The following is a 7,984-nucleotide window of genomic DNA, read 5'->3' as shown; positions in this document are numbered from 1 at the left end:
GTTTGATATTGAAATTTAAAATTTTATTTAAAGGTCTCCTGTTAATTTATTATATATTTTAAAAATACAAGTCTTTACTAAGTTTTCAATGCACTCCCTTAATAGATGTGCGGAATTTTTGACTTTTTTTTAGACCAACGAGATTTTGGAAAGAATATTTATTTTCCTTTTTTTAAATTTCAGATTACTCCCAATAATTTAATTTGACTCCATGAGAATAGATTTTTCATTGCAGATGAACAGCATAGCATTATTCTCAAAAAGAAGGGCTCATGAAATTGTAGACTCTGGGAATTGAGGGTTGACTTTGTCAAAATCTCAAGCAAAATCAACTTGAATCAGGGAACCAGAACCAATTCACGCTGCTTCTTCAGAAGAAGACTGAAAAAGAAAACACCAGGGGACTTGTAAAAAAGACAGGAAAGTGTTTCACAGATTAGATATATTACTAGGATTAAATGAGATTATTATTTTTTGAGATTTTCCTGATAGCTATCCACTGCATTTCAATCTCTGAAACTTGATAGTTGATACACAACTTAGAAAACTAAGAAAAGAAAAGACAGTTCAAGGCAGAGATCTGTAATGCTGTAATCCAAAATAAATCTACTGAAACTTGATTGTTTATCCATCACTGAATTAGCAGTCGAAGCTTAATGGAGACAGTTGATGTTTCCATACTGTCAAAACTGGTTTCTTTATGATGTTTGAAACAACACATAATTTAGCTTTGAACTCGATCACATGCCTCTCAGAAACCATTTGACTTTGCCTCTTTGTCCATCAACACCACCCCATCCTTCCTGGCTATGATCACGGACGTCGCCAATCCGAGGAACATTCCGTGCTCGACCACGTCGGTGATCCTCAGGAGGTCATCGCTGATGGCCTGTAGATCTCCGTGGATTCCATCCTCGAAGAACAGGTCCACGATGTAGTTCTTGTTATCCGTCACAAATGGCTCAATTTCGGATTCTTTTTCGGTAAAGGCGCTAGCTTTGGCGTTGATTGAAGCCGTACGGAGCTTGAGGTTGAAGCCGGGCGTGCCGTCGAAGAGGTTCTGTAGTCGGCGGAGAGTGAAGGCCCAGCCGAAGGGGATGACCTCCACGGGGATGGCGAGGCAGGCCGCTGCCTCCGAGGCGCGGAACGAGCTTGGAGTCGTCGACGATGACGACGAAGCGGCGGCTGGCGCCCTCCACCATCTTCTCCCGGAGGAGGGAGCCACCGCGGCCCTTCACAAGGTTGAGCGCCGGGTCGACCTCGTCCGCGCCGTCGATGGACAGGTCGACCACCGGGTGCGCGGCAAGATCGGTGAGGGGGATGCCGGCGGCCGCAGCGCGGGCGGCGGCCCATTCGGAAGTGGGGATGCCGACGATGTCACCGAGGTCGCCGCCGCGCAAGAGGTCGCCGATGCGGTCGAGGGCGTGGGCGGCGGTGGAGCCGGTGCCGAGGCCAAGGACCATGCCGGACCGCACCAGCTCCACGGCACGTAGGGCGGCGATGCGCTTCAGGTCATCCTGGGACTGGCCGGCAGCCGCCATAGCTTCTTCCGTCAGCGAGCGAGAGGGTTGGAGGAGGAATGGCGATCCCATCGCCGGATCGGAAGATCGCTCGAGAGGTTTGATTATATTGGAGGGGTAGATTGAAATTTGGTAAATCTATAAGGTTATTTTTGTCTCAAAGGGTAAATAACGAAGGATAATATTGTCTTAATATTTTGGTTAACCAGGGAATCAAAGAAAACCCCAGTTTTATGGGGTTTTCTGATTCCGAGCTATATGCCCAACTTGCTGATGTGTCAGGCATGTAGCATAACTTAGGAATCATCAATTACCAAAACCAAACAAGGTTTTGGTGGATAACCTTGGATGGATAACCAAGGTTATCAAAGATAACCCCGAACCAAACATGCCCTAAGAGTGATCGTTACTTAACTACTAACTCTACTTTACCGGTATAATTAAAAATCACGAGAAATCCCTACCGAAAAATTTTGGCAGAATCTCCCCTGTACCGGTGACCAAATCAACAATACAACAGTTTATATACTCAATCACAGGCGGCTGGAACATATAATTTCACAACCACGCAGTATAATAGCACAATAAAAATATGAAACTACTCTAGCAATGGCAAACAACCATATCACTCCAACAATAGGAGGTATCAAACTACAAATGCGGAAATAAACTCAACTACAATCCCAATTTCAATATAACATTAAAAGAGAACTAAAAGAAAAGTCTTGACAATTTTGCCAGCTAATTCTGGATCTCTCCATAGTCCAGTCATCACACACCTTCATGACCACCACCTTGTCGCCTTCCTTGCTAAATCTTTTCCTTTCCTTTATCTGCAGTAGGAGGAAGTGTAGTCTATAAGCATAAAGCTTAGTGAGCGCTATCTACTCACAAAAACTCGATATGCATGTATACAAATAAAAACATGCTAAAACTGAATGTTAACATGTAAAGCTACTCATGCTCATAAATAGCAAAGAAATCAACTAACAGAAAAACTAACATGTATAGCTAATCATGCTCATAAGCTAATAAAGAAAGCAAACTAACTGGAATGCTAACATATAAAGCAAAACATGCTCAACAACTAGCAAATAAATAGCATGTAAGAAACTAAACATGTAAAACTACTAAACATGTAAAGCTACTAAACATGCTGAATAATCTAATAGCAAGAAACAAATAAAACTACTACTGCATGCTTCAAATAACAAGAAACTAAACTTTCTAATTCTAAACATATTTGAAGCTTGTTTCATTTGATTCAAAACTTATACTTTAATACTTCAAAATAATAATCAACTTCTTCTTGGGCCCGGCATTGTACCACTTTGCGCGCATTCTTAATAAGAATCGAGATAGCTAATCCCGAAACTACTAAGATACTTCTAGGACTTGTGCCTAGGGGTAACTTGGAGCCCATCCCTTGGACCTTGTGTCCGGTACATGCCCTTTAAAAGTAAAATACTTTTTATCTTAATTACTTCTTCTTTAAATGCCTTGGCATTTTAATAGACACCTTGTGTGCCAAAATCCCTAAAGTCTTGACTTTGGAATTTACTTAAGGCCTTGGCCTTTCTCTTTCCTTTTCTTTTCCTTTCTTTTACTTGTTAATACTTCTAAAAGTATTTACTAGGATTCTTATTTTTCCACTAGAATACATGGCTGTTCATGCTTATTAAAATAGCAAATGAAAACAACTTTGAGCTTACTAATCATGCTATAAAATAGAGCAAAAGAAAGCAACTTTGAACTTACTAATCATGCTATAAAATAGAGCAAAAGAAAGCAACTTGGACTTTCTAAACATGCTGTAAAATAGAGCAAAAGAAAGCTAACTTGGACTTTCTAAACATGCTGTAAAATAGAGCAAAAGAAAGCTAACTTGGACTTTCTAAACATAAATCAAAGGAAAGCAAACTGAGCTCTCTAAGCATGCTACAACAGATATGAATCAAGAAAAACTGTATTTGATTTCTTTAAGCCTACTCTAAAATAAAATTGCACTGCAAAGGAAATTACTCATATACATAACAACATAGTTGCTGGACAAAAAGATGAAAACTCCAAACATAGCATTCTTCTAAATCCTTTTCATTCCAAGAGGGAAACATTAAAACTCTATCTAACCTCTTCCACATTCTTTTTTTTTTGGTTATGATGGTCAGCATCTTTAGGAAGTTTACAAATACTTTATGTTAGCTAACTGTGATTCATACTATTGTGACTTATTGTTCTACTTGCTAATTGATACATGGAACAAGATTGAAACTCAAACCTTATTTAAAGCTTAAAAAAAACTAAATGCTTGCTGTAGCTTTTCATATAAATGCTCCGTGGTGCAAATCCTTAGGCTTTTCATATAAATGTTCTACACTTCAATGAACTTGAATGATGAGTATTGCTGAAGTGGTTTTTAGCTCCAAACAACTACACCAACTTAGAATTTCAGAACTCACAGGAAATAAAACACCACGGAATGCACTAGAAACATCGAAGAAATTCCCACAAAGAATCCAAGTTCACTGTAATTCAGTGGCAGAATCACAGTAATCGAATCTATACTAAACTGTGATAATTCTATAAATTGAACAGTATCGAATCAACCTCCTATCTACCTCATCAGTCCAATATTTCATTACAATAGGTAAACAAAGCCATCACAATCTACCACGACCTCCATGGCCATTTGAAGGAAACAAAGCTTCAACCAATCAACTAAGACATCAAGAACCAGAACCCGGAACTCACTGTCATGAGAAAACGTGCAAAACCAAAGGTATTCTCCTAAGCAATCCAAAAGGAACAAAACACCACTATAATCTGTGACTGGAAACCAAATTCCATCTCAACACACTTCGAAGATAAAGACGGAAACGAAAATCCGAAAGCTACTCCTACTGCAGATGAGAAGCAACTCACATCGCTGTTCTTGGACTTACAACCGAAAGGAAGAAGAAAAGCTCTAGGGTTTCGGGTGAGGTGAAGATCTCGGCGATTCCTCTACGTCTTCACCTTCTCCTCGATAAAGGGGATCAAAATCGGCAAGGTTTGCCGGAAGAAAGCCTTCGCCGGCCGCCGGAGAAAGGAAACCTAGCTCCGCCGCCTCTTTCGCCCGAGCAGAAGTCGCGACGCCGCGCAAAAGAGAAAGAAGAAACGAGGGTTTAGGTTACGGGAAAATACCTAAGTTCTCTTCTTATAACTAAGGTTCTTATTCTCTAACTACTGCTTAAGTATTATTCACTCCTTCTTTAATTAACAATCGCCGCCAGCACAGCTGGTCAGGCGGGTTTTGCTCGGGTCAAAGGTCTCGGCTTCGAACCCTCAACCGCGCACTTTTAATTCCAATTTATTTCCTAATCCTTAACTATGCTATAAATTTAGTTCTCACCATATAAAGGTTAATAAAACCGTGTAGCTCAGCTGGTTGGACCTGTTTTGCTTGGGTCAGTCCGATCCGAGGTCATGGGTTCGAATCTCACCTTCAACATTTTCTTTTAAAAACTTCTTTCTTTTTGTAACCCTACTAAACGACCTCCAAAAATTACGTAAAAATACTCTAAAAATTCTTAAAAATCTCTAGAATATTTTAAAAGTATTTCCAAATATTTTTATGGACTTTTAGAACTTGAAATAGGGAAAATTGGGTCGTTACATCTACAGCATATCAATTGGTTGAATTAATAGTGGGAGTCTATAGATATATATAAACACTGCTCTTAACTATTTCTGATCAAGTATTAATATGCAAGGATAATATTAATGCATTGAGACTAGCATGTAGGTCAATTGATGACTTAATCCCACAAGTCATGGATATGAGATATCACGTCGACACATGAGTATATATTAGAGAATATGTACTAAATTGACTCGTCATGAGATGTTTCATAGATCATTATATAAGCGTCATAAACATTCGTATAATGATTATTAGTATGAATAATCCTTGGACCTAAAGTCACTATGGTTCCCTACATAAGGAGTTGTGTACTTTGATATTAACAAACGTCACATGTAATAAGGTTGATTATAAAGTTGATTACTAGGTATGCAATAAGATATGTGGAGTGATGTGAATGATGTAGGTAGGATCTATCCCTTCCATATGATAGAAGTTATATATGTGGGCTCCTTGATTAAGTAAAACTACTAAAATGCATGATTATGCTCAAATAAATCAATATGAGATATGAGCTCATTTGGTTAAGTAAGTTTACTTGGAAATCAAGAACATAAAGATTGATAAAAGGATGACATGGTCTATATATCATTGAACAATCTAGATATCAAGAATAGAAAAACTGAGTTATACAATATAATAGACACGGATAGGTTAACTCGGATATTGACATTCTCGTCACTTAGGTAGCAATGATGCATTGCTAGATGTCACTCATTGCTTATGTATCTAAAATGTTGATTTGAATACATTGTCAATATTACGAGAGCCTATTGGGTCATACACAAAGAACATGCTACTTTAGAGATGAGTTTACTTTAATTTGACTAAAATACTAAGGAACTTAAGAATAATAGGTTAATTCAAAGTGTCAGCATCATTTTTGTAATGATTGACAATAGTGCTAGTAGGAGATTGTTAGTATTAGCTCAAAGAGTCAATTATGAGATGATTAGGATTACTGTGTTAATGACTTATTAGTTAATGATTAATCAAATATACTAATCGAACTCATTAAGAGGATAATGTAAATTAATGGAGATTAATTGATATCATTATTAGAAGAATACCAAAAGGCAAAGACTCTTGGTATTCCTTGAAACTCTTGGTATTCCTTGAAGAATATAAAAGGTCTTTTTGAGCTCATTTTTCATGAAAGACTCTTGATTTTCTCTTTTTTCCTCCTCTTCTTCCTCTTGGCAGAATCCTATTTGGCTGAACCTTTTAAGTGGCTAGCACCACAAAGTTGGTTTTTCTCTAAATCATGAGTTTGTGAGATGGACGGAAATGTTCGTGTAGATACCGTAGAGACGCGACCACTTGATCGTGCTGAGATCCACCGAGGACAAAGTTACTGTCGGGAGTTTATGTTTATACAACAAAAGTATAACTCCCTTTTAACAAACTTAGTATATGTTTTTTTTCTCCTTCGTGTGGATCTTCTAGAAAAGATCTAGTTATTTTTTTCGCTGCGCTTTTTATGTGTTTAGCGCTTTACATTGGCGGAGCCAGCCTAGGTAATCTACCCGAGCTATGGGCCACTAGTGCTGGCGCCGGTGCCAACATCACCTGGTCTAGCCTTCTATTTTTTCCTTTTCTCCTCTAGGAAATCAGCTTTCCACCATTGTTGGCCTTCGGGCTACAGTTCGGGTAGCCAACAACGTGGCTTTGCCCTTAGCGTTTTAGATCTTTACAAGTAGGAGTCGTCACTGTAAGTGCAGCAGAGGCCGGCAAGAGGGGGGTGAATTGCCTGAAAATAAAAAACTATACCCTCTTCGTGCTTTCAACTTTAAAATAATAAGCAACAGTAAAATAAACAAAGAAACAGACTCAGCGATTTACTGGGTTACAACCAAGATGGTTGTTAATCCAAGGCAGAAGAAAAGCGTTCTGAAAAGATCTTCTTCTCTGAAGGCGGAGAAGCCTTTTACACAATGGAAAACTCAGACAAGTTGCTAGGAATGACTACTGAGTTGAAAAACAATTGATGAATAATTTCTAGCTCCAGGGGCCTTTATATAGCCTCTGGAAATTCTATCTAAGAGGTCCAAGGCACCTCCAATAGAGGTCCAAGGCGCCTCCAAGAGAGTGAGCGGATAGAACTCTATCCGCAGCGCAAACGGTCATTTTGACCAGATAAAGGCGCCTTCATCAAGTCTTGAAGGCGCCTTCAAGGTGAAGGTGTCTTCAAGCTATGATGAAGGCGCCTTGAGCAGTGTTTCCAGCACACTTACTTCTTTGCTTCAACTTCCGAAGCTCCGTTCTTTTGGGTGATTCCGGCCAACCGAAATATGGCTCACCCGAACCCAATTTTCGGCCTTCTCCTCGAGCAGCCTTCCTCCCCGGCTTAACGTCCCTCGAACGCCGCACACGTTCTTCTCGCCCACCGATGTATTCTTCCGCAGCTCTCTCGTCCTTCGGACGCACCAAGCTCGTCGCCTCCCTTCCCGTGCCGTCCTTCTCGCTAGTTGCGTCTTCCGCTCGACTTCCTGCGCTCCTAAACTCCTGCCTACTCAGACGCAGTGATCAAACACAAAGTAGGACCTAACTAACTTGGTTGATCATATCAAAACAACCACGGGGTCTAACAATCTCCCCCTTTTTGATGTGTATCAACCCAAATTCAAGTTAGGGTACAAATAGACAAACAATAATTATAAAGAAATTACTAAAGTTAGGGTACATTTTTAAGCATAAATTTGCAATTAAAATAAATTACAACTATTTAATTAAGAGTTTAAACAGAATTTTTCAAAAATATTTTCAAAACTCAGAGTTTTGA

The 7,984-nt window shown here is 39.3% G+C and overlaps 1 pseudogene; it reads right to left on the bottom strand.

The window, feature by feature from the left end:
* Positions 1–591: 591 nt before the first annotated feature.
* On the bottom strand, positions 592–1,592 carry LOC121986896 (annotated as a pseudogene).
* Between the last annotated feature and the right edge of the window lie 6,392 nt (positions 1,593–7,984).

Source organism: Zingiber officinale, chromosome 5B (genome assembly GCF_018446385.1).
Source record: "Zingiber officinale cultivar Zhangliang chromosome 5B, Zo_v1.1, whole genome shotgun sequence".
NCBI classification, from domain to species: domain Eukaryota; kingdom Viridiplantae; phylum Streptophyta; class Magnoliopsida; order Zingiberales; family Zingiberaceae; genus Zingiber; species Zingiber officinale.
The sequence above is the reverse complement of the archived record's forward strand: the minus strand, read 5'-3'. Positions and strand labels throughout refer to the sequence as shown.